This window comes from Ranitomeya variabilis, chromosome 7, assembly GCF_051348905.1.
Source record: "Ranitomeya variabilis isolate aRanVar5 chromosome 7, aRanVar5.hap1, whole genome shotgun sequence".
Classification (NCBI taxonomy): Eukaryota; Metazoa; Chordata; class Amphibia; order Anura; family Dendrobatidae; genus Ranitomeya; species Ranitomeya variabilis.
Genome location: NC_135238.1, coordinates 116,164,891 through 116,191,592, shown reverse-complemented (window position 1 = coordinate 116,191,592; position 26,702 = coordinate 116,164,891). Strand labels below are relative to the sequence as shown.

Sequence of the window (26,702 nt, the reverse complement as noted above, 5' to 3'; positions counted from 1 at the left end):
TTTCCCAGGCTGCAGTTCATGAGGACATCCAGCAGAGGGCGCATCACCGCAACTGAAGGTAACTATAGGTCATTGACCTACATTTCCTTCATTCCCTAGAATGCTGGCACCTCCGGCGAGGAGTTTGTGTGTCTGAGTACATTCAGGGACCTGGCTGAAATAAGCCCCTAGAATGCTGGCACCTCCGGGAAGGAGTTTCGTGTACATGCATGACCACTGACTGCTCTCTCTTGGGTAGTTAGGCTGTGCTCCTGTGAAGTTAACAGGGCACAGAGCTTTGCTTTCACGGCTGCTCTGTGAGTTAACCGAGCTAGCCAATACCGCCATATAGTACTGCCATTTGTCTAGCAGCAGGTTCTCCTGCACGGTGGACCCCGGGCTGCGAATTCACCAATAACAATAAAAACTATTTTCCTCGGTGCGTTCCGCTAGCCCTAACAGTTGATTAGGCTCCAACAAAATATCAAGGTGTGCGGTCTCCTGATCCACAGGCCCGGAGATTAAAGGTGACCCATCTACTGTTTCCATGGTAATTGGAGAGGCTCTTTGCTGAATTTCAATACCATGTTCCTTGGCAAATGCGATATCCATAAAATTGCCACCTGCTCCAGAGTCAATCATAGCTGCACTGGAAATCCATTGTCCTGTACACAGGATCTTAATTGGGAGAGAACAGTGAGAGTTATTTTCATTTTGCTCCTTGGCTGGTGAAGTCATAGAAAGTGAATGGAATACAGCGTTTAAAGGCAGGCTACATTCAGAGATGTCAGATTCATCATCATAGTTGGAATACTCCCCTACTGCTGCTAGCACCTTGTTAGGCCGCTTGGGACACTTGGGACAGTTGATTAGAAAGTGGTCTGACTGGCCACAGTAGAAACATAGACTTTCTCAAAGGCGATGCTCCCGGCGCTCATTACTCTCGCGCCTCTGAACATAATCAATTTGCCTGGGCACCTACTCTACCTTTCGAGATGTTTTACCTGCAGGCTCTTTGGAAGGAATGGAAAAGTTAGAAATATGGTTATATGCAGCATACTTCTGCCTACGCTCAGTAAGGCAAATGTCAGTGCACACACAATGCTGTATAAATGTTTCTAGCTCTTGTGCTGATTCAGAGCGAGCTAATTCATCCTTTAGAATGCTAGAGAGACCCCTTTTAAAAATAGGTAATTGTGCATAAGTGTCCCAAGAAGTTTCTCCTGCTAATCTCCTGAATTCAGTAGCATACTCAATAACAGAACGTTTAGCCTGGCGTAAAGACAATAAAGCAGATTCAGCGGTAGCACGGCAATTAGGGTCATCAAACAATGCCATAGCGGCCAAAAAATTGTCCAAATTATTTAACCGTAGGTCACGAGACTCAATCATCAGATTCGCCCAGGCGAGCGCTCGTGCGGTCAGCAGCATTATTACACACAATACTTTGGATCTATCATTAGGAAAACGGTCAGCATGCACATCAAAATATAGCATACATTGATTCACAAACCACGAAATTTGTCGCGATCACCATTAAATCTGAATGGGGGCAACTTAGGTGGGCTAGCTGGAGGCGGTTGCCCAGATGGTAAAGTCGCTTGTGCATCCATTTGCGTGCTTATATCCTGTACTTACGTTGAGTTGCGGTGAGGCGCCCTCTGGTGGATGTCCTCATGAACTGGAGCCTTGGAAAAGTTCCCACGCTCGAGTTCATATGAGTTCATCCACCAGAGGGCGCCTCACCGCGACTCAATGTAAGTACAGATCACCCAGCTTTCCTTTCAGCACCCGGGGATTACAGGCACGAGCGAGTGCTTTAGCGCAGCTCCTGCCTGTAAAATGATTTAACCCCTTCAGATGGATTTACTTCGTGGGACCTGATTGTTCATCAGAAGGTATGTATATTGTTGGTTTATTATTTTGCCAAGCGGGTCTTCAGGTGGATTGAGAGAGCAATAAAATACTAAAACAACCTGTGTGTTTATTTCATTAAAATAATTTTTAATAATGTGTGTGTGTGTGTGTTTTAACCCTTTCAGACAATTGGATTAATAATGGATAGGTGTCATAATTGACGACTCTCCATTATTACTCTGGCTTAATGTCACCTTACAATAGCAAGGTGGCATTAACCCTTCATTACCCCATATCCCACCGCTACACGGGAGTGGGACGAGATTGGCCAAGTGCCAGAATAGGCACATCTTCCAGATGTGCCTTTTCTGGGGTGGCTGGGGGCAGATGTTTGTAGCCAGAGGGGGGGGGGCAATAACCATGGACCCTCTCCAGGCTATTAATATCTGCCCTCAGTCACTGGCTTTACCAGTCTGGCGGAGAAAATTGCGCGGGAGCCCACGCCAATTTTTTCCGCCATTTAACCCTTTATTTTAGCAGCTACAGCGCCCAAATTTTGCACATACACACTACTAACATTAGTAGTGTGGAATATGCAAAAAAAAGGGGATATGAGATTGTTTACTGTATGTGAACCATGTCTCATATCATGTCGGGTTTGGGAAGGAGAAATGAAAAGCCGGCAATTGAATTCCCGGCTTTTCACATATATCGCGCTGAATTAAATATAAATACAGAATATATACTGTATATATGTGTCCAATGACATATATATATATATATATATATATATATATATATATATATATATATATATATATACTGTATATATGTTTTAACGAACATTTGAGCACATAAATCCATTAGATGTCGGTTTTGCAAGCCTGCAAGAAAATATCGCAGTACGGATGCCATACGGATTACATACGGAGGATGCCATGCGCAAAATACGCTGACACACCCTGCCTACGGATGACATACAGATCACTATTTTGGGAACATTTCTCCGTATGTAAAAAACGGACCGTATTGTCTTACGCTGAGTGTGATGCCGGCCTTAGTCTGCATTCCAAATGACGCTCCCTCCCTTCCGAGCTGTGCCATGCGCTCAAACGGTGGTTCCCCCCACATATGGGGTATCAGCGTACTCAGGACAAATTGGACAACAACTTTTGGGGTCTAATTTCAACTGTTACCCTTGGAAAAATACAAAACTGGGGGCTAAAAAATAATTTTTGTGGAAAAAATAATTTTTATTTTCACGGTTCTGCATTATGAACTGTAGTGAAACACTTGGGGATTGAAAGCTCTCACCTAGATGAGTTCCTTAGGGGGTCTAGTTTTCAAAATGGTGTCACTTGTGGGGGGTTTCAATGCAACATTGCGTCCCATCTCAATTCCTGTAAATTTTGCATTGAAACGTCCCTTCTGAGCTCTCCCATGCGCCCAAACAGTGGTTTACCCCCACATATGGGGTATCAGCATACTCAAGACAAATTTTACAACAAATTTTAAGGTCACATTTCTTCTCTTACCATTGGGAAAATAAAAAATTGGGGGCAAAAATATCATTTTTATGAAAAAATATGATTTTTTATTTTTACGGCTCTGCATTATAAACTTCTGAGAATCACTTAGTGGGTCAAAGCTCTCACCACATGTCTAGATAAGTTCCTTAGGGGGTCTACTTTCCAAAGTGGTGTCACTTGTGGGGGGTTTCAATGTATAGGCACATCAGGGGCTCTCCAAACCCAACGTGGCATCCCATCTCAATTCCTGTCAATTTTGCATTGAAAAGTCAAATGGCACTCCTTCGCTTCCGAGCTCTACCATGCGCCCAAAAAGTGGTTTACCCCCACATATGGGGTATCGGCGTACTCAGGACAAATTGTACAATAACTTTTGTGGTCGATTTTCTCCTGTTACCCTTGGTAAAATAAAACAAATTGGAGCTGAAATAAATTTTTTTGTGAATTGTGAATAAAAAGTTAAATGTTCATTTTTATTTAAACATTCCAAAAATTCCTGTGAAACACCTAAAGGGTTAATAAACTTCTTGAATGTGGTTTTTAGCACCTTGAGGTGTGCAGTTTTTAGAATGGTGTCAAACTTGGTTATTTTCTATCATATAGACCCCTCAAAATGACTTCAAATGAGATGTGGTCCCTAAAAAAAAATGGTGTTGTAAAAATGTGAAATTGCTGGTCAACTTTTAACCCTTATAATTCCCTAACAAAAAAAAATTTGGTTCCAAAATTGTGCTGATGTAAAGCAGACATGTGGGAAATGTTACTTATTAAGTATTTTGTGTGACATATCTCTGTGATTTTATTGCATAAAAATTCAAAGTTGGAAAATTGCGAAATTTTCTAAATTTTCGCCAAATTTCCATTTTTTTCACAAATAAACGCAGGTAATATCAAAGTAATTTTATCACTATCATGAAGTACAATATGTCTCAAGAAAACATTGTCAGAATCACCAGGATCCGTTGAAGCATTCCAGAGTTATAACCTCATAAAGGGACAGTGGTCAAAATTGTAAAAATTGGCCCGGTCATTAATGTGCAAACCACCCTTGGGGGTAAAGGGGTTAAGTCCTGCAAAGTTTGTCCAAACACTTGTTGATTGTGTTCAAAGCTTCCAAACTTCTTTTGCAGACCTTCCACATCTTTCTGCAGTGATCTAATTATGGAGAACACCTGCTTTAGTCTGCTTTCTGCATTCATTGTTCCAGCAGTCTCCTCTTTTGAGGCTAGAGTATCCTGTAATGATTATAAGGGATAACTCAGGAGACTCTTTGCATGGAACAAGACAACTACAGGACACAGTTTTATAAGTGGTAAAGTCTATATTATCACACGGTGATTCAAACAGGTGCAGAGAGAAACTCAAGTCCACAACACTTGGTGTAAATATTAAACACAGCTTAACAGTCTATAGGAAACTTCAGAGGAAAATGCAATCACACAGAAAGTCTATGAAGCACAATTATTCTTGAGGGTACTTGACACGAATAAGTCCTTGGTAGTCCAAACACAGATATATATGCTTATAAGGCAGATCAAATAATATCTTAGCACAACCAGGGAGGCCTGCAACATCTTACATGTCCAGCAAATGCAGATGGAAACAAACACAAGCAGCCAGATGGAGGATTACTGGAAACTGATGTATGCAGCAGAAACTCAGAGTTGAGTAGCAGGATCTCCACACAGGTTCACAGGAGCAGGTGCAGGTGCAGGTGCAAAGCCAGAGAGTCATCAGGAGCTGGATGCAAGGCAGAATACTCTAGCACAGACTAAAGGCTGGGGTGGAGTTATATAGCAGGAAGACACAGTGCACATGAGACCAAAGACACCATCTTGGAAAAGGGCAGTAATGCACAAAAGGTAATCAAAATATTCAGGGTCCTAACACATCCATTTCCACTCATGAGGTCTTATGTGTGGAGTCTGAACTGAATATCGATGCCTTGTTGATGTTGGTAGTCAACAACTGCTCTCTTCTGCTCACAAATCCTTTCCAACATATGCCGCGTAGAGTTCCAACACGTGGGGACATCACACACTAGTCGGTGAGCCGAAAGCTGCAAATGTTGCTGAAGCACGGCAAGGGCGGCTGAAGCTGTAGCTGACTTTGTAAAATGGGCAGACAGGTGCCATACTTTCACTAGCAGATCCAGCGGCTCCTGGTAGCTTTTGAGAAAATTTTGAATGACGAGGTTAAGCACATGGGCCAGGCAAGGTATGCGTGTGAGCTCACCTTGCCTCAGAGGCGCCACCAGGGTCCGGCCATTGTCACACATGACCATGCCTGACTGTAGGTTGAGCAGTGTCAGCCAAAAGTCTGACTGCTCTTTCAGCGCTGTCCACAAGCTTTAGCATTGTGCGGTTTGTCACCTAAGAAGATTAGCTTCACCACAGTCTGTTGCCGCTTGGCTGAGGCAGTGCTGCAGTGCTTCCAGCTTCTGACTGATGTGCTCATTTCAGAGATGGAGGCTGAGGAGGAGGAGGCACATGAGCTGTAGACTGTGGGGGCAACCCTGATTGACATAGGGCCCTCAATCCTTGGCATTGGGGGAATGTGTTCCATCCCAAGGTCCTACTAGGTCCCGACTTCCACTCTGTTAACCCAGTGTGCCGTCAGTGAGATGTACCATCTCTGCACACAAGCACTTGTCCACGTGTTCATGGTTAGGTGGATTTTTTAAGTAACAGCATTGTTGAGGGCACGGGTTATCTTGAGGGACACGTGCTGTTGTAATGCTGGTATGGCACACCGGGAGAAATAGTGGTGACTAGGGACTGAGTACCTTGGGACGGCCGCCGCTATCAGGTTGGGGAAAGCTTCAGTCTCAACGAGCCTAAAAGGCAACATTTTGAGCGCAAGCAGACAAGAAATCTTAGAATTTAGTACTGTGGGCTGTGGGGCGTTAGCTGCATATTTTTACTCGCATTCCAATGACTGGGGTATAGACAACTGAAAGCTGCGCTGGGACAAGGACGTGGACGGGCTTGATGGTGGTGCTAGTTGACTGTGGGCAACAACAGGTGCAGGGCAGGAGGCATCTTCGTATGCACCATGGATTGGGGATTGGCTTGTAAGCAAAACAGTGGAAGAAACAGTGGTGTCACCTGCAGACAGTGTTCCTGGATCCTCAGGTTTGGCCTAAAAAGTTGGGTGCTTTGCTGCCATGTGGCTGATCATGCTGGTGTTGGTCAGGCTGGTAGTTTTGCTACCCCTGCTGATGCGGGCATGGCAGGTGCTGCAAATGGCCTGTTTAGGGTTATTGGCAGAGTCTATAAAAAATAACCTCGGGAAGATCTAATAGTTGGAATGGCAAATTCCGTCATGTTGGTGCTGGATGCATGCCTTCTGTCTGTGGCCACCACACTGTTTCTTCCTGCCTGTTTGGGGTGCTATGCCTCCTTCGCCATGTGTGCTGCTGTCCTCGGTCTGCATATCCTCCTGCCAGGTTTTGTCAGTTACTATGTCATCTATCACCTCATCTTCCACATCCGCACCCTGCTCATCCTGACCTTCTGGCAATTGTGTCTCATCATCGTCCACCTCTTATGACACCTTCCCACCATCACCTTCATGTGACCGTGGCTGCTCAAATCTTTGGGCATCGCTACATGCAATCTCATCTTGCCCCACTTCAAGTTGACTGGCCGAGAGTCCGGAATCTTTAACGGAAAAAGTGAATAGCTCTTTAGAGTGTCCAAGTGTGGGATCAGTTATCTCAGGGCACTCGGCATGGTGGGAGGAAGGAGGATCAGGGTGAGTAATATGCGGTTCAGACTCACGGCTACTCAGACTTAACCGTGTGGAAGATGTAGTGATGGTGGCAAATTGACTGGAAGCATTATCTGCTGTCCAACCAACAACCATTTCACACTGCTTTGGCTTCCATAGTGGTGTGCTGCGGTCCACTAGAAACTGGGACAGGAAGGTAGAGTGAGAAGATGTGGGTCTTTTTTGTTGCCCACTTTCAGCTTGGCCACAGCCTCTCCTCTGCATGCACCATCAGCATCACGTCCACTTCCCCGTCCCTTGCCCATTTTAAATGGACTATAGAAATATTGTAAAAGTTCAATGCAAATGTATTAATTTTGAGAAAACTTATATGTGATCAGTGTGCCGAAAAAAACCACACTTTTAATTCAATGGAAAGTTGGTATTTTTTTTTTGTTTTTAACAAACTTTATTAATAACTAAGGTAAGACACACCAAAACCAGTTCAAAGCAGCACTCAGATGCAACAATTTTTAACCCACAGATAGTGGAAGCATCTGGCAGAGAAACCACAATGTTCAATATGTGGCCTTTTTTTATTTTTTGAAAAGAAAATTACTGTCACGAAGTAGGCTAACACAAAGCCAAAAAAGTGGGATGTGTGCCTGAAAAGCAAGTATTTGGAGACCACAGATAGACCGGGCATCTGACGGAGATAACAGACTGTTTCAATATGTGGCCTGGAGTTTTAAAAAAATTTTTAACCCCAAAATACTGTATAGACCAAGGGTAGCAGACAGAAAAAAAGGTGGAATCACAGTGATAAATATAAGAACTGTAGCTAAATATTTTGGGGCCAGCTAAAGATTTTTTGGTCAGCAAAATGGTGTCCAAAAATGTTGTAAGGCACTCCAAAAATACTATAGTACAAAAAAAGGCCAGAATTTTTTGTGCATTCACATCTGATGCCTGTGTTAGATTTTCATGATCTTGTATTAAAATGACCTGGCTGTAGTCCGAAGTGGGACCAAACAAATAAATGTAGAAAAAAAGGGGGCTATGGATTGCTTTGTAATAAAATTTGCAGGTATAAGGTGTAAAAAAAAAATTCTACCCACAGATACCTGCAGCTAGGTATACATAAAATATGCAGCAGCAGACAGTAATGGAGCCTTTTGATGTATGCAGTGAGATCTACATACTCACATACACTGCCTGCATGCCTTGCACTGATGTGGGTGTGCGCACATAGACTCCCCTGCCTACCTAGCACTGCAATATATATACCCCCGAATTAGCCCTAAAATGGACTGTTGGTTTATCAGAATTTGTAGATTGAACAATAGTAGACCCACACTAACTAATAAAAAAATGAATCTGACCCTATCTCAGCAGCAGCTCTCCCTACACTAGCTGAGTCTGAAGCAGCATGTGCCAAGCAGGGCGGTGCCAGGTCTCTTATAGACCTGATGACGTTGTGCGGGCAGCCAATCACTGTAATACCACAACAAACATAGCTGCGGTATTACAGTGCATGGCAGACAATCCCTGCATGTTCATTGGCGCTCTAAAGAGTGCCAAAATTAAAAGGAGGAGACCCGAGCTCCCGCCCAATAATCCCGGGAATGCTCAGTGCTCGCCGAGTACACCGAGTACCGTGATACTCGGGCGAGTACCGAGTAGTGGCGAGCATGCTCGCTCATCACCAATAAGGACCTGTTTATTCTTTATTTATCCCCATATTGTCTTGTTTTAGTTTACTTTGCTGCCTTGAAGAACAATAGGACACATTGTGTATGGATAATGTTTGTTTGTGTATATACATTTAGTCATTTACTTACTCGTGAGATTATATTGTAATCTTAAACATAGGTATGATAGGATTCAAGTGGAAGATCCATTTGGGCTAGTTGCAATATAGATTTTCAATTGTGAGAAGTTGTCTCGCATTTACTTTCTACGCAGGTGCAAATCTAGTTGTATCTAGCATATGCAATGGATCTCTCTGGAGTTGTGAATCCAAGTAGAGAGAGTGCATGCGTGCCCAGCGTGATGAGAGTGTAATCTGGAAGGAATAGTTCTCCTATCAACGCTGACAGTAATCACTGGGAGACAATTGGTACATGTAAACGGTGAGCGCCAATAGTAACATTCTGGAAATTATATTGTTTGTTATTTTCATCCCCCACATGGATAGTATCGTTATATGCCATGGGTTATTGTAAGCAAAAAGCACTTATGTGCTTTCATGTGAGTACCACTAATGCCATTTATGTGATATGATGGCTATTGGAAGGGATTTGCAGACTTATTGGGATGTAGATGATTGGCTAAGGTGTCTTATATGCTCTGATTTGTTGATTTTGTTTGGCTCTCTTTGATGACATCGTACCAAATGTTTTAAAAGATCTGGTTTTCCATGTGCTCGATCAGTCTAGCCTCAAACCCTGATGAAGCCAGTCAAGCTGGAGAAACATGTCAGGGAGGCCTAGAATTGCGCGTTAATAACAAGTTGGGAGTGTTGTAATTAATAGGGATATAGGTAGTGGCCACACCGTTCCCATAATTATATTGAAATTAATATTGGGGAATGATACCATGTGAAAATGAATGAAGCATTCACTGCCTGTTAAATTAGTGGTTTCTCCAATAAGTGGTGATGACTACACAGCTACTTGGTGTTTTTAATTGTCCTTATTAGTTCATTAAAAGTTATGTTTTAATATAATTTTTAGTTAGGGATTTGTTGCCAACTGGCAAATTGTGATTAGTGTATTTACCCTGATTATTGAACAGCAATTGTTGTGTTATTAAAAACTGTTTTATCATCATACTGGCCAACAAAAAAACGGAAAAAAACATGATCAAAAAGACAAATGTAAATAAAAATGGTATCTCTGAAAAACGTCATCTTGTACCCCAAGAAACAAGCACTCACACTACTCCATCAGCAGAAAAATAAAAAAAAGTTATACTGTGTTGGTCACCTTTATTGGCACACCTTCATTTTTTTTCAAAAACTATACAGTATTTTCAGATATAAATGGAAATGTACGAAAGCTATATCCTCAGGATTTTTTAATTTGTGGTCCAAAGTAATACAACAATAAGTAATGTTTTTCATCTTGTTTGAAATTGCAACATGTTAGAAACAGAATAAACAGCATGTGCAGCAATAAAGGCACCCCTAATTAATACTTGGTTGCACACCCTTTGACATTGACAGCCTCCCAACGTTTCTTGTAGCCATCTATAAGCTTCTTGCACTTCTCAGATGACATTTTCTTCCACTCTTCCTTTCCAGTTTGTTCAAGCTTTTGAATGTTTTGCAGAATTATTTTTCCAAAAGGCAGATTTCAGCTCAACCAAAGATTTTGAATGGGTTTGAGGTCAGGCCTCATTGCTGGCCATTTTAAAAAGGTCCATTTTTTCTTTTTCGACCATTCCTGTGTTGTAGGACCTATGATCTTCTAAACTCACAGAAAATATCCCCAAGAAAAATGAAAAAATCTTTAAAATTATTCTTTATTAATAATTATTAAAACCATAGTGTGCACCCACCAATACCATCACCATAAGATGCAAGCGTACCATAGGAGAGGCCGGGTTGGTGCCAGACCCTACGCTTTCTCAGTGCCCCCTACCTGCCTGCGGAGGTTGGCACCCTATATTTCTGCGCCGTGGTGCCCCCGCTCCTCGTCGGCTGGCCCTGCTATCCCTATAATGCCCTCATGGGATAAAGGGAGAAATCTCATATATACAATCAATTAGATGTGGATAGCTTGAGAGGACATGAATATGTCAGTCAAATATCTAACTAGATCTAAGGGTCTCAACTGACTTGGTAGTCTGTGTCCCTTCCTTCTCAAGATTCTTGAGAAGGAAGGGACACAGACTACCAAGTCAGTTGAGACCCTTAGATCTAGTTAGATATTTGACTGACATATTCATGTCCTCTCAAGCTATCCACATCTAATTGATTGTATATATGAGATTTCTCCCTTTATCCCATGAGGGCATTATAGGGATAGCAGGGCCAGCCGACGAGGAGCGGGGGCGCCACGGCGCAGAAATATAGGGTGCCAACCTCCGCAGGCAGGTAGGGGGCACTGAGAAAGCGTAGGGTCTGGCACCAACCCGGCCTCTCCTATGGTACGCTTGCATCTTATGGTGATGGTATTGGTGGGTGCACACTATGGTTTTAATAATTATTAATAAAGAATAATTTTAAAGATTTTTTTCATTTTTCTTGGGGATATTTTCTGTGAGTTTAGTTTAATTTACCCCAAGTCTATATATTTTTTTGACTGTGAGAGTTGACCTATGATCTTCTACTCAAACCAAGTTTTCTTACACTGGGTAGAACATTACGCTCTAAAATCTCTTGATAATTTTGTGATTTTGTGATTACTGTGATACGGTCAAGGTTTCCAGCAACCCCACAGCATTATGGATCATCTACCATGCTTAACTTTTGGTGAGGTGTTCTTATCCTTATAAACTTCATTGCGCCATTTCTAAACAAACTGTTGCTTTGCATTTCCTAAAAGCTCTTTTTTTGTTTTATCTGTCGACAGAACATTTTCCCAGAAGGATTGTGGTTTGTCAATGTACTCTTTGGCAAAGATCAGTCATTTATTTTTATGTCTTTTCTCAAGCTATGGTTTCTTCCTTGGCCTTCACCCATAAAGCTCTGTTTGGTTTAGTGTCTGGCAGATGGTACTTGTTAAAATCATGCCCCCAGACTGTTCCAGGTTGGCCTCCAGGCCTTTGGATGTTTGACATAGTGTTTTTTCCACCATTCACACCAACCTTTGAAGACATCTCTTGTGAATTTTCCTCTTTCCCCCACATCTAGGTAGGTTCTTGACGGTTCCATGCTTGGCAAACTTCTTAATAACATTGCAGACTGTAGAAATTTGGATATCAAAGTCTTTGGAGATTGCCTTATACTCTTTGAAGTCTCGTGTTTGCGAATAATAGCAGTTATGATGTCCTCAGGCAGCTTCTTTGTGTTCACCATTGTGACAAAGGAAAAGGGCCTACCATGTGGCTTTTTAAAACACTGAAGTCATCGTTCATTGGCTAATTCATGGGGCACCGACAATAATCACAAGTGATTCTCATTTCTGATTTACCACAGGTGAGTCAAAATGTGTTTCCATACTAATTTCATGTAAAAGGTTCTAATACCAGTGTCACAGCAACCTTTAGGTTTTTCTAGTTTTCCTTCCTTTTGTTTTTTTGTTTTAAATGATTGTTTATCATTTATCATATGCTCTTTTGTATTTAACACGTGTGCTCTAGTGTTGAGCGATACCTTCCGATATCGGGAAGTATCGGTATCGGAAAGTATCGGCCGATACCGTCAAAGTATCGGATCTCGCCGATTCCGATACCCGATCCCAATGCAAGTCAATGGGACGAAAATATCGGAATTAAAATAAACCCTTTCTTTCCTTGTAAGTTCATTCTACATGAAGGAAAACAACTAAGAATAATGTAGGATGTATTGGGGGACGTGGCGGAGACATTAAAGGCATAGAGGTTTAGCCCAATCAAATAGAATAGCAGGAATTTTAATTTTTTTTAAAGACGTTCGGAGTTACAAAGATATTGACTATGTTAAGATTTTTTTTATTTTGTCAGATATTGATGTTTCACTACTTCCACGCCCTTCACACTCTTTTTTACTTCTCCCACACTTTCTTCTTCATCATCATCATCATCAGCATCTTTGACATCAACTTCTTCTTCACCTTATTCATCTTCTTCATCTTCTACCTATAATTTTTTTTTACATTGTTCATATTCTTTTTATTTAACTATTATTCTTCTTCATATTCAACTTCTTCATCATATTCTTATTTGTGACAGGCATTCCCGTAGTTGTTATCTATAAAAGTTTGAAGATTACACCTTCCGTTCTGCCTGTCACAAAAGAGTTACATTTGTCCGCGTTCAGTTTGGCCTGCAGCATCAGGCTTTATCCAGGGTCACCACGAGGAGGAACGGACTCACCCCCATACACTGCTTAGTCTTCTTCTGCTTATAATTTAGATAATATCTTTTGCTCTGATATTTAGTGTTATGCTTAATGTTCTTCTGCTCTTTGTTCTGCAGCCTCTTGTTCTTCTGCTTCTCGGTCGCCCATGTCGTCGTCGTCTCCAGGGTCGTCGTCTCCGGGGTCGTCGTCATGGGGGTGGTCTTCAGGGTCATCGTCATCTCAGCGGTTGTCGTCTCTGGTGTCGTCATCTTAGAGGTGGTCTTCCGGGTCGTCGTCTTTAGGGTCTTGAACTTGGAAATGTAGCAGAAGGTACAAGAAGGCTGAGAAAATGCCGAGAAACAGCTGATGGAACTGGAACTCGGATGGCTACCCGAAGGTCCAAGAGCCAATGGAACTACCAAGGACCAGCTGACGTTACTGGAACCCGGTTACTAAGCAGGAGGTACCCGTGCCTGAAAGCACTACCAAGGACAACCTGACGTTGGTGGAACTCGGATACCCAGAGGGAGGCACCTAAGCCAAAGGCTCTGCCCGGAACCAGCTGACGGTACTGGAACCAGGATGGGGAGCAGAAGGTACAAGAGCAAAAGACACTGCCAAGAACCAGCTGACGGTACTGGAACCCGGATGGGTAGCCGAAGGTCCAAGTGCCATTGGAACTACCGAGGACCAACTGACGTTACTGGAACCCGGTTACTAAGCAGGAGGTACCCGTGCCTGAAAGCACTGCCAAGGACCACCTGACGTTGGTGGAACTCGGATACCCAGAAGGAGGCACCTAAGCCAAAGGCTCTGCCCGGAACCAGCTAACGGTGCTGGAACCAGGATGGGGACCTATTAAAGCTTGTCTTCCTAGAGCCCCAACTAGCGGTGTTGGAGCAAAGGGTCAGCAGGGGGAGCAGAGTGTAGGCCGAAGCCTGCACTGGAGGCATTTGTAGGTATGTTGTGTCTTCGTGGCTGTTGCAGGACACGTTGCCGGCTACACAGCAGGGGAACAGCTGGCGGTGCTGAACCCCACTGACACATTGGCGAGGTGTTTGGCTCTGTGCAGCCAGCAGTACCGGGCACCAACTGGCGGTGTTAGAGCCCAGGGTCAGCAGGAGGAGAGGGAGCAGAGTGTAGGCCGAAGCCTGCACTGGCGGCAGCTTTGTGTCTGCGTGGCTGTTGCAGGACACGTTGCCGGCTACACAGCAGGGGAACAGCTGGCGGTGCTGAACCCCACTGACACATTGGCAAGGTGTTTGGCTCTGTGGAGCCAGCACTTCGGGGCACCAACTGGCGGTGTTAGAGCCCAGGCTCTGCAGGGGGAGCAGAGTGTAGGCCGAAGCCTAATTGAACCAATTTTAAAGGTAACTTTTAACCCCCCCTCAGGGGTTACAAACTAGAAGAGCCACACCTTATGCAGCAGTAGTGCTGCACCAGTCAAAGGTTGCTCTTTTAATTTTGTTCCTTGCACAAGCTGAATGAAACACGTACAACATTTTGCCCCTTATACAGTCAATCTGTCTGGGAGGCGGGAGTTCCCTTCGTAATGAGATGCAGCACAGCTAGCAAAAATACCACCTTGGTGCTTGGCGCGGCCTCCTGAGCATCGCATTTTGCTGTACAGGAGTCTGCGTTGTTGCGTTATCCCTTGGCCATGCGCTGCCCGTCTTCTGACATCATTTCATGTCGGCCGGTGCAGTTCGCGATGCCCATGAATCCCAGCCCCGCAGTGTCTTTACAGTGTTTCACACTGCGGGGCTGGGATTCATGGCCTGGCGCAGTACATATGTTCGCCTCTCGCTCGGGTCCTTACACCTGCTACAGACTGTGCGGCGTCAGCTGATCCCTTATCGCATGCCACGACCATGAAGCCGCACAGTCTGAAGAAGGCGGAAGGAGCTGAGTGACAGCCTGGCGAAGATATGCACTGCTCATGCCCATCAATCACACCCTCGCAGTCAAAATAAATAAGACACCGAGGGGCGTTGTGTCGGGCAAGGCGGCCGCAGAGGCGCAGCCAGCCAAACAATGATGTCAGAAGAAAGGGAGCCGGGCACCAACTGGCGGTGTTAGAGCCCAGGGTCAGCAGGAGGAGAGGGAGCAGAGTGTAGGCCGAAGCCTGCACTGGCGGCAGCTTTGTGTCTGCGTGGCTGTTGCAGGACACGTTGCCGGCTACACAGCAGGGGAACAGCTGGCGGTGCTGAACCCCACTGACACATTGGCGAGGTGTTTGGCTCTGTGCAGCCAGCAGTACCGGGCACCAACTGGCTGTGTTAGAGCCCAGGGTCAGCAGGAGGAGCAGAGTGTAGGCCGAAGCCTGCAGTGGAGCAAGTTGAAAGGGAACCTTTAACCCCCCCCCCCCCCCCCCAAGGCGTTTGTAGCTGAAAGAGCCATCTTGTACAGCACTAATGCTGGAAAAGGTAAAGTTAGCTTTTTTAATTATGGTCCTTGCAAACGCTGTACTTGACACTTATGAAATGTGTCCCCTCCCACCGTTAAACCGTCCGGTAGGTGGAACTTTCCTTCGTAATGTGACGCAGCACAGCCGTCATTCTTTCCCCCTTGGCGCCATGCACCGCCTCCTCAGCGTTGTTTGAATCTGTCCCGGAGCCTGCGCTGGTATGTTAGCCCTTGGCCATGCACACATTTTGCGCTGCCCGTCTTCTGACATCATTTGGTGTCAGGCTGGCTGCGCCTGTGCGGCCGCGCTGGCCAAGATCCCGCCTCGCTGTGTCATCTAATGTAATCACTCTGCGGACCTGTGATCCATGGGCATGAGCAGTGCATATCCTCACCTCTCACTCCCCTCCCTACGGCTTCTTCAGACTGTGCGGCGTCACGGCCGTGGCATGCTATTAGGGATGAGCTGACGTTGCACAGTCTGAAGAAGGCGTAGGGAGATGAGTGAGAGGCGGATGTTAAGATATGCACTGCGCATGTCCATGGATCTCAGGCCCGCAGTTGGATTAAATCAGAAGACACTACGAGGCGGGATCTCGGCCAGCGCGACCGCACAGGCGCAGCCAGCCTGACACCAAATGTCAGAAGACGGGCAACGCTAAGTGTGCATGTCCAAGGGCTAACATACTAGCGCAGGCTCCGGGACAGATTCAAACAACGCTGAGGAGGCGGCGCACGGCGCCAAGGGGGTAAGAATGACGGCTGTGCTGCGTCACATTACGAAGGAAAGTTCCACCTACCGGATGGTTTAACGGTGGGAGGGGACACATTTCATAAGTGTTAGGTTCAGCATGTGCAAGGAGCACCACGAAAACAGGCACTTTTTTCCTTTTGCTTCATTACTGCTGCACAAGTGGCTCTTTCAGTAAGAAACGCCTGGGGGGGGACAGGTTCCCGTAAATTTAAGTTGTTGTGCCTGCGTGGCGGTCGCATGACACGTTGCCGTATACACAGCAGGGGAGCAGCAGGCATTACTGAACCCCACTAACACATTGGCGAGGTGTTTGGCTCTGTGCGGACAGCACTTCCGGACAACAACTAGCGGTGTTGGAGCCCAGGGACAGCAGGAGGAGGAGGTGGAGGAGATAGGAGGGATTACCACACACACAGCTGGGGAACAGCTGACGTTACTGAACCCCAATAACAGAGGAGCGACTGTTGACTGTGCGGACAGCACTTCCAGACAACAACTAGCGGTGTTGGAGCCCAGGGACAGAAGGAGGAGGAGGTGGAGGAGAGAGGAGGGATTGCCACACACAGCTGGGGAACAGCTGATGTTACTGAACCCCAATAACAGAGGAGCGACTGTTGACTGTGCGGACAGCACTTCCAGACAACAACTAGCGGTGTTGGAGCCCAGGGACAGAAGGAGGAGGAGGTTGAGGAGAGAGAAGGGATTGCCACACACACAGCTGGGGAACAGCTGACATTACTGAACCCCAATAACAGAGGAGCGACTGTTGACTGTGCGGACAGCACTACCAGGCAACAACTAGCGGTGTTGGAGCCCAGGGACAGCAGGAGGAGGAGGTGGAGGAGATAGGAGGGATTGCCACACACACAGCTGGGGAACAGCTGACGTTACTGAACCCCAATAACAGAGGAGCGACTGTTGACTGTGCGGACAGCACTTCCAGGCAACAACTAGCGGTGTTGGAGCCCAGGGACAGCAGCAGGAGGAGGTGGAGGAGATAGGAGGGATTGCCACACACACAGCTGGGGAACAGCTGACGTTACTGAACCCCAATAACACGGCAGCAAGTGTTGACTGTGCGGACAGCACTTCCAGGCACCAACTAGTGGTGTTGGAGCCCAGGGACAGCAGGAGGAGCAGAGGAACACAGTGTAGGCCGAAGCCTGATTGGAGAAAGTCGAAAGGGAACCTTTAACCCCCCCCCAAGGCGTTTGTAGCTGAAAGAGCCAGCTTGTGCAGCACAAAGGATGCAAAAGGAAAAGGTGTCTCTTTTCATTATGCTCCTTGCAAACACAGAACTAAACACTTATAAAATGTGTCCCCTGATACCGTGAGACCGTCCCGGAGGTGGGACTTTCCTTCGTAATATGACGCAGCACAGCCGTCATTCCTACCCCCTTGGTGCCGTGCCCCGGCTCCTCAGCGTTGTTTAATTCCGTCCCGGAGCCTGCGCTGTTATGTTATCCCTTGGCCAGGCACACTTAGCGCTGCCCATCTTCTGACATCATTTGGTGTCAGTCTGGCTGCGCCTGTGCGTCCGCGCTGGCCGAGATCCCGCCTCGCAGTGTTGTGTAATGTAATCCCACCGCAGGCCTGGGATCCGTGGCCATGCGCAGTGCATATCCTCGCCTCTCACTCCCCTCCCTCCGGCTTCTTCAGACTGTGCGGTGTCACGGCCGTGGCATGCTATTAGGGATCAGCTGACGGCGCACAGTCTGAAGAAGGCGAAGGGAGATGAGTGAGAGGCGGAGGTGAAGATATGCACTGCGCATGCCCATGGATCCCAGGCCCGCAGTGTGATTAAATTAGAAGACACTGCGAGGCGGGATCTCAGCCAGCGCGGCCGCAAAGGCGCAGTCAGCATGACACCAAATTATGTCAGAAGAGGGGCAGCGCTAAGTGTGCCTGGCCAAGGGATAACATAACAGTGCAGGCTTCGAGACAGAATCAAACAACGCTGAGGAGCCGGCGCACGGCTCCGGGGGGGTAAGAATGACGGCTGTGCTGTGTCACATTACGAAGGAAAGTCCCACCTCCGTGACGGTTTTACGGTATCAGTGAACACATTTTATAAGTGTTAAGTTCTGCGTGTGCAAGGAGCTAAACAAAAATAGCTACCTTTTCCTTGTGCAGCATTACTGCTGCACAGGATGGCTCTTTCAGTAACAAACGCCTTGGGGGGGACAGGTTCCCTTACATTTCAGTTGTTGTGTCAGCGTGGCGGTCGCAGGACACATTGCCGGCTACACAGCTGGGGATCAGCTGACGTTACTGACACCCAATAACACTGGGTCGTATGTTTTGACTGTGCAGACGGCACTTCTGAGCCTCAACTGGCGGTGTTGGAGCCCAGGAATTAAAGTTCAGGTGGTAGAAAGATGAACACAACTGGAGACCTGGGTACTGTAGACAGTCACCTGATTATTTAATCAGGAAGAGGAGTGACAAATTCCTGCGAGATCCAGGCCTGGTTCATTTTCAGGAAAGTAAGCCGGTCAACGTTATCGGAGGATAGTCGCTTGCGACGGTCAGTTAGTACACCACCTGCAGCACTAAAGACGCGTTCCGATAGTACACTAGCCGCAGGGCAAGCCAGCACCTCCAATGCATACTGGCTTAGCTCTGGCCATGTATCCAGCTTTGAGACCCAAAACTTGAAAGGGGAAGAGCCGTCTGGGAGTACAGCAAGAGGGCATGACATGTAGTCTGTCACCATCTGACGGAACCGTTGCCTCCTGCTGACTGGAGCCGTCTGTGATGGTGTAGACTTTTGTGGCGGGCACACAAAACTGTGCCACAGTTGGGCCATACTGGTCTTGCCTTGGGCAGAGGCACTGCTTCTGCTCCCTCTTTGTGCAGAGCCTCCTCCACTGCCTGGACGCACTGAGCTGCTTTGTAATGCACTAGCAGCACTTCTCTCAGTTGGAATGGAGAAGATGATGGAATTTACCAGTGTCTCTTGGTACTCCCGCATTTTTCGCTCCCGGTTCAACGGTGTGATGAGGCTTTCTACGTTGTCCCGGTAGCGAGGATCGAGGAGGGTGAACACCCAATAATCAGACATGTTGGGAATGTGGGCGATGCGGCGGTCGTTTCTCAGGCACTGCAGCATGTAATCCACCATGTGCTGCAGACTGCCAACTGGCCAAGAAACGCTGTCCCCTGCTTGAGGCGTGATCTCTGCCCGCTCGTCATCACCCCACCCTCGCTGTACACACTGAGTACTGGACAATTGTGTAACTCCCTCCTCTGGACGGATGTCTTCCTCCTCCATTGACTCCTCCTCATCCTCCTCACAAACTGTCCCCTGCCTACGCGTTTGTGAGGAACCACGTGGCGCTGACTGTCCAGAAGATGATGGAAATGTTGAATCCTCATCCTCCACCTCTTCCACAACATCATCCCTTAGCGCTTGCAGTGATTTTTCAAGCAGGCAGATAAGGGGGACAGTCATGCTGACTAGTGCATCATCTGCACTCGCCATCCGCGTGGAATAATCGAAGGGATGCAAAACCTGGCAGACGTCATTCATAGTGGCCCACTCTGTGGTTGTGAAGTCTGAACGGCGCGGAGTGCGACTTCTTTGCGCCTGATGCAGCTGGTACTCCATTACAGCTTGCTGCTGCTCACACAACCGCTCCAACATATGTAACGTGGAATTCCACCTGGTAGGTAGGTCACATATGATGCGATGTTCCGGCAGGTGGTGTCGGCGCTGCAGAGCCGCAATGCGCGCTTTTGCCGTGCTGGAACGCCGCAAGTGAGCACACTCTAGGCGGACCTTGTGCAGCAGTGCATCAAGATCCGGATAGTCCCTCAAAAAACTCTGCACGACCAAATTGAGCACATGTGCCAGACATGGGATGTGAGTGAGGTTGCCGAGGCCCAGAGCTGCCACCAGATTTCGGCCATTATCACACACTACCATGCCTGGCTGGAGATTCGCTGGCACAAACCACACATCGCTCTCCTGCTTGATGGCATTCCAGAGCTCCTGCGCTGTGTGGCTTCGATTCCCCAAAGAAATTAATTTCAAGACGGCCTGTTGACGTTTGGCCACGGCTGTGCTCATGTCGGTCGTAACAGGTAAACGTTCATCACGGGTCCATGTGGAGGTGGACTGTGACGGCTCCTGCAGCGATGATTCTAAGGAACTGGTGTAAGAGGAGGAGTCAATGCGTACAGAATGGATTCCTGCAATCCTTGGAGTGGGCAGGACACGTCCTGCGCCACTCGCACGATCTGTACCCGGCTCAACGACATTAACCCAATGGGCAGTGAGGGAAAGGTATCGCCCCTGTCCATGTTGACTGGTCCACGCATCGGTGGTGAGGTGGACCTTGCTACTGACGGCATTCAGTAGCGCGTGTTTTATGTTTCTCCACATGCTTGTGCAGGGCAGGGACTGCTTGCCTGCTGAAGTAAAAGCGGCTGGGCACATTGTACTGAGGGACTGCTAATGACATCAAGTCACGGAAGCTGTCAGTCTCCACCAGCCTGAATGACAGCATTTCCAGTGACAGAAGTTTGGCAATGCCTGCAGTCAGAGCCTGTGCTCGTGGGTGGTTTGCCGAGAAAGGCCGCCTTTTCTCCCATGCCTGTACTACCGATGGCTGTAGACTGGCCTGGGAGTGTGAGGATAACTGGGAACGTGGTGCTGCGGGAGGAAATACAGTGGGTCTCTGGACAACAGTGCCAGAGGTTCTTCCACGGCGATCCTGGGAGGAAGCCGAACCAGCTGCGTGTGAGCTGGAGGAAGAGGCAACACGAGCTGAAGAGGTGGTAGCTGCCGCTGTTGGTTGGCCTAGCTCTTCAGTGTGTTTTTCTAACTCTGCCACGTGCCTGTTCCGCACATTTTTCCACATGTTGGAGGTATTGAGGTTGCTGACATTTCAACCTCTTTTGACTTTGTGATGACACACCTTGCATTTGACATAGCAAATGTCATCTGCAACTGTGTCAAAAAAGGACCAGGCACTGCAAGTCTTGGGAGCGCCCTTTTTGGCTTTTGAAAGAGACATGCTCCTAACGGGTGCCAAAGTGGAGGCTTCAGGATCCGCAGTCTTCCCCCTCCCTCTCCGGCCCGTTTGGGGAATCTCTTCCTCAGAGCTGCTCCCACCACCTTCCTGTCCCTCACGCCAAGATGGGTCAAGGACCTCATCATCTACACTACCCTCTCCCACCAACTGCTCCTCCTGGGTAGTCTCAGCAGCAGAGCACGCACCAGAAAGTGGCACCTGAGTGTCATCAGCGGATGCGTCCTGCGATGTGGTGACCGGAAGCACTGGCCCACCCGCCTCTTCAGACTCAAGGAAAAAGCTGTTGGGCATCACTGCACCCTTCCTCTTCTTCCATTTCTCCAATGCTGCTTGGCTGGCCCCCTGTTTCCAAGCCAAGAGATTCAGAGAACAGAAGTAGAGACGGCTCCTGTCCTGGGCTCTCTGTCTGCCTGGGAAATTTGGCAGGTGGTGAAGAGACAGATGGGTGCTCTCCAGTGCTCTGTGTCTGAGAGGATGTAGCACTAATTGAAGTCGATGCATTAGCTGCCATCCATCCAACAACGGCTTCAATTTGGTCTTCACTCAGCAGCGGTGTACGGCGCTCTCCGACAAAGCTGCGCATGAACGACTGTTTCCTGCTGAAAGTGGGTGCTGATGAGTCACCGGTGCCCGCAGCAGGCACAGAATCCCCACGTCCTCTCCCTGCTCCGCGCCCATGCCCACGTGCCTTACTCCCTGCCTTCTTCATCTTGGTTGACTGATAAAGATAAGCAGAAAAGTACTAACGGCTTTGTGTGCTTATTCCTGAACAGCTCCTAACAGGTATAAGAAACACTAATTTTCTAAAGTGTGGACTAGACTTTAATATGAGCTAGTGTGGCCTACACAAATGTAAAGTGGTGTGTTTGGTGAACTTTATTATTTATTTATTTTTTGGGGGCTGAACTGACAACAGGGAGAGCTGCAGTCACACGGAGACCGTGCAGACAGCCGTAAACGGCGCTGCAAGGCCCAAAAACACTCCTCTACGTTGTCCTATGTAGTGTTTTTCCACAAGTTAGCTGGATACGGGTGGAAAGACACTAATAGGAATTTTTTGAAAAAATGTGCAGCAGCCTGCACTACTTAAAACAAAAGGAAAATTGATTTTACGGTATGACGCAGTGAAGAACCCTGAGCTAGATACAACTGGCTATGGCTGCTCACAAACTACAGGGCGAGCTGCAGTCACACGGAGACCGTGCAGACAGCCGTAAACGGCGCTGCAAGGCCCAAAAACACTCCTCTACGTTATCCTATGTAGTGTTTTTCCACAAGTTAGCTGGATACGGGTGGAAAGACACTAATAGGAATTTTTTGAAAAAATGTGCTGCAGCCTGCACTACTTAAAACAAAAGGAAAATTGATTTTACGGTATGACGCAGTGAAGAACCCTGAGCTGGATACAACCGGCTATGGCTGCACACAGACTACAGGGCGAGCTGCAGTCACACGGAGACCGTGCAGACAGCCGTAAACGGCGCTGCAAAGCCCCAAAACACTCCTCTACATTGTCCTATGTAGTGTTTTTCCACAAGTTAGCTGGATACGGGTGGAAAGACACTAATAGGAATTTTTTGAAAATATGTGCAGCAGCCTTCACTACTTGAAAAAAAAAAATTGAACAGTATGAGGCAGTGAACCACCCTCCCTGAACTGAATACAACCAGCTATGGCCTATGGCTGCACACAGACTAGAGAGTGGGCTGCACACACACACACACACACACACACACACACAGAGAGACCTTGCAGATCGCTGTGAAAACAGCGCTGCAAGGCAAAAGCAAGGTGATTAGTAGGTGAACACAGCGGTTGCTAAATTAGCCTTGGAAAAGAACAATGAAGCAAATCGCTATCTCTAAACTGGCCCTCAGTCAGCAAACAGCGTCCTGTCACTAACTGAATTCACAGCAGAGTGAGCGCAAAATGGTGCCAGCGACTTTTAAACTGCAGCATGACATCATTTCAGCAGCCAATCACAGCCTTGCCAGTAGTTTCATGCCGTCCATGCTGAACAGGATGTGCCCACACTTGGAATCATTCTCATTGGCTGAATTCATGCAGTTTGAATCTGGGAACTTCTGATTCCGGTATCCGATACGCGGCAAGTATCGGAATCCCGGTATCGGAATTCCGATACCGCAAGTGTCGGCCGATACCCGATACTTGCGGTATCGGAATGCTCAACACTAGTGTGCTCCATACAAAATTAAACTGTTTCACTTAATTCATTTTTTAGAAGATATTTCACATTATGTATTTCACATCACTTCACGGGTGCCAAAAAACGATGAGCAGGACTGTAGCCCTCAGAATAAAGCGATGCAAAAATAATTATTTTCCATAAAATAGCTTTTACTGCGTAACGCGCCTAAACATAAAAAAATATATAAATGTGGTATTGCTGTAATTGTACTGACCCAAAGAATAAAACTGACTCATCAATTTTACCACACACAGAATGGCATAAAAAAACTTCCTGAATTGCGGGTTTTTGTTCATTCTGTCTAACAAAATTCGGAATAGAAAAATGTCATGTGCCCGAAAATGGTGCCAGTAAAATTGTCAACTTGTTCAGCAAAAAACAAGCCCTCATGTGACTCTGTCAGCTGAAATATGGAAAAATGATAGCTATCTAAATAATGGGATACAAAAACTTGTTTTTGCAATAAAAAGCGTCTTTTAATGTGTGACAGCAGCAAAACAGAAAAAAAAACGCTATAAATTTGGTATTGCTGTAATCGCAATGACACGAATAACAAAGTCTTCTACTCACTTATACCGCACGAGGAACAGGGTAAAAAATAAATAATACCAATTCTTCACCTGTTGTTGATTTTTTTTTTAAATTCTGCCTCCCAAAGATCACAGTAAGGCTCAGCTCACATTTATCCTGTGTTCTACACTGAGCACTTTCACCGGGGTTTCCATGTAAATCTCTGAAATACATGATTCAGACAGATCCCTTGGTGGAAGAATACCTATAATGAGGCAGATGGAGGCACTGTGTATGCAGTCTGACCTGTGATCCATCGGTGACGGTCTTTTTAGGCGTGCATAGAAGTGCAGTCCACCACAGTTTTGTGCATCTCTGAAAAGAAGGTCAACACTGAACAGAGGCCAGATGGAGTCCAGAGTAACTATGTTACTTTATTATAGTGAATGGCACAAAAAAGCAAGTCCTCGCACAGATCCGTCATCTGTCAGTGGAAATGTAGGAGGCTTTCACGTTACTGCTAGTACAAGGGCTTTGTAAAAAGCGCTATAGCTCCTTGCCCTTCAAAAGAAAGTCAGCAAATTCTGTGCTCCTAAATGCAAATGTCTCCTCCCTTCTGAGCTCCACAGTGTGCAGAAACCACATTTAGCATCCACATGTTTGGCATTTGTATAGCGATGAGAGCCCACCTAATTTACAGGTAAATGTCTCCAGAAACATGAGCTGGGCACCATAACATACTGGTGACTACAATGTACTGGTGACTACAATGTACTGGGCACTGCAATGATAGTTTTGAAAATTTCACGCAGCCACATCCACTGCTGCTTTTTTCTGGAAAACACGTATGGAGTCAAAATTATCACTACATCTGAAGATAAACTCCCATAGGGGTATAATTTCCAAAAATAGGGTCACTTGAGGGGGGATTCTGCTCTTCAAGCACTTAGGGACTCTGTATATGAAGTTCAGGAGACAAATAGCGCTCTGCCCTGTCCGTATCTTGCCTTATGTCTAAGCATTGCTGTATATATGGTATTTCTAAGTTCTGCATAAATTGTAGAATACATTTTGTTGCCATTTTTACCCATTTCCCAATATGACAATGTAAAATCTTGGTCTAAAAAGAACACTTGATGGTAAAATTTTAATTATTTTTCTTCACTGCCCAATGTTATAAAATCCTGTGACACACCTGTGGTGTCAATATGACCACTGCACACCTAGATGAATTCATTGAAAGGTGTAGTTTGTAATATAGGGTCACTTATGATGGGTTCTGCTGTTCTGGTATTTTAGGGGCTCTACTATTATGATATGTCACCCTCAAACCAGTCCAGCAAAATCTGAACTCCATTATGGCACTTCTGAGCTTTGTACTGCCTCAAATGTAGTTTTTGACCACTATACTCAGGAGAAATTTCTCAACATTTTTTAGGTCAATTTCTCTTGTTACTCTGGTGAAAATAAAAAAAATTGGGTCTGAAAGAACATTTTTATGGAGCTCTGCCATGCGCCCAAGTAGTTTTTCCCCACATATTGGGTATCTACATACTCAGAAAAAATTTCCACAACAAATTCTACATTTTCTCCTGTTACCCTTGTGCAATTTTTTAAAAAAAGAGGCTAAAAGAACATCTCAGTATGAAAAATGTGACTTTTTATTTTTATGGCTCAACGTTATAAACTTCTGTGCTCACCACACAACTAGATAAGTTGCCTGATTGGTCTAGTTTTCAAAATAGGATCACTTGTAGGGGTTTTTCACTCCTTAGGGACATCAGGGGCTCTCCAAATGCAACATGGCAGCGGCTAATGATTCCAGAAAATTTTGCATTGAAAAAGTCAAATGATGCTCCTTCCCTTCCAAGCCCTGCTGTGCACCAAAATTGTAGTTGTTACCCACATAAGAGGGAATCGGCAACTTCATGAGAAATAGCACAAAAAATGTTTGGTGCAATTTCTCCTGTTACCTTTGTGAAAATTCTAAATTTCAAAAACATTGTTATGGGAAAAAATTGATTTTTTTTATATTCTTGGCTCAAAGTTATAAACTTCTGCGAAGCACCTGAGAGTTCCAGCAAATTTGATATTCAAAAAGTCAAATGACGCTCCTTCCCTTCTGAGCTCTGCCGTGTTCCCAGACAGTGGTTTTCCCCCACATAGGGGGTATCTGCATACTCAGGAGAAATTGCACAACATATTTAGTGGTTCTTTTTTCACTGTTACCTTTGCAAAATTAAAAAAAATTTGGTCTAAAGTGAAATTTTTGTGAATGGTTAATAAACTTCTTTAATGCAGTTTTAATACCTTGAGGGGTGCAGTTTTTAGAATGTTGTCATCTTTAGGTATTATCTGCCATATAGACCCTTCAAAGTCATTCAAATGTGAGGTGGTATCTAAAAAAATGGTGTTGTAAATTTTGTTTAAAAAATGAGAAATCGCTGGTCAACTTTTAACCCTTATAACTTCCTAACAAAGAAATGTGGTTTAAAACATTGTGCTGATGTAAAGTAGATATGTGGAAATGTTATGTATTAACTATTTTTGTGATAGAACTCCCTGATTTAAGGACAAAAAAAATAATATTTTGAAAATTGCTACATTTTTCTAATGTTCTCTACATTTCTGATATTTTCCCAAATAAATGCAAGTCATATCAAACAAATGTTACCACTAACATTAAGTACAATATGTCATGAGAATACATTAACTCCATTCA

General features: G+C 45.8%; 1 protein-coding gene across 10 annotated transcripts in view; it reads left to right on the top strand.

Moving 5' to 3' along the window:
- Window positions 1-26,702, top strand: part of GULP1 (GULP PTB domain containing engulfment adaptor 1) — a 1,809,167-nt gene that overhangs the window by 745,517 nt on the left and 1,036,948 nt on the right. The window lies entirely within an intron of this gene.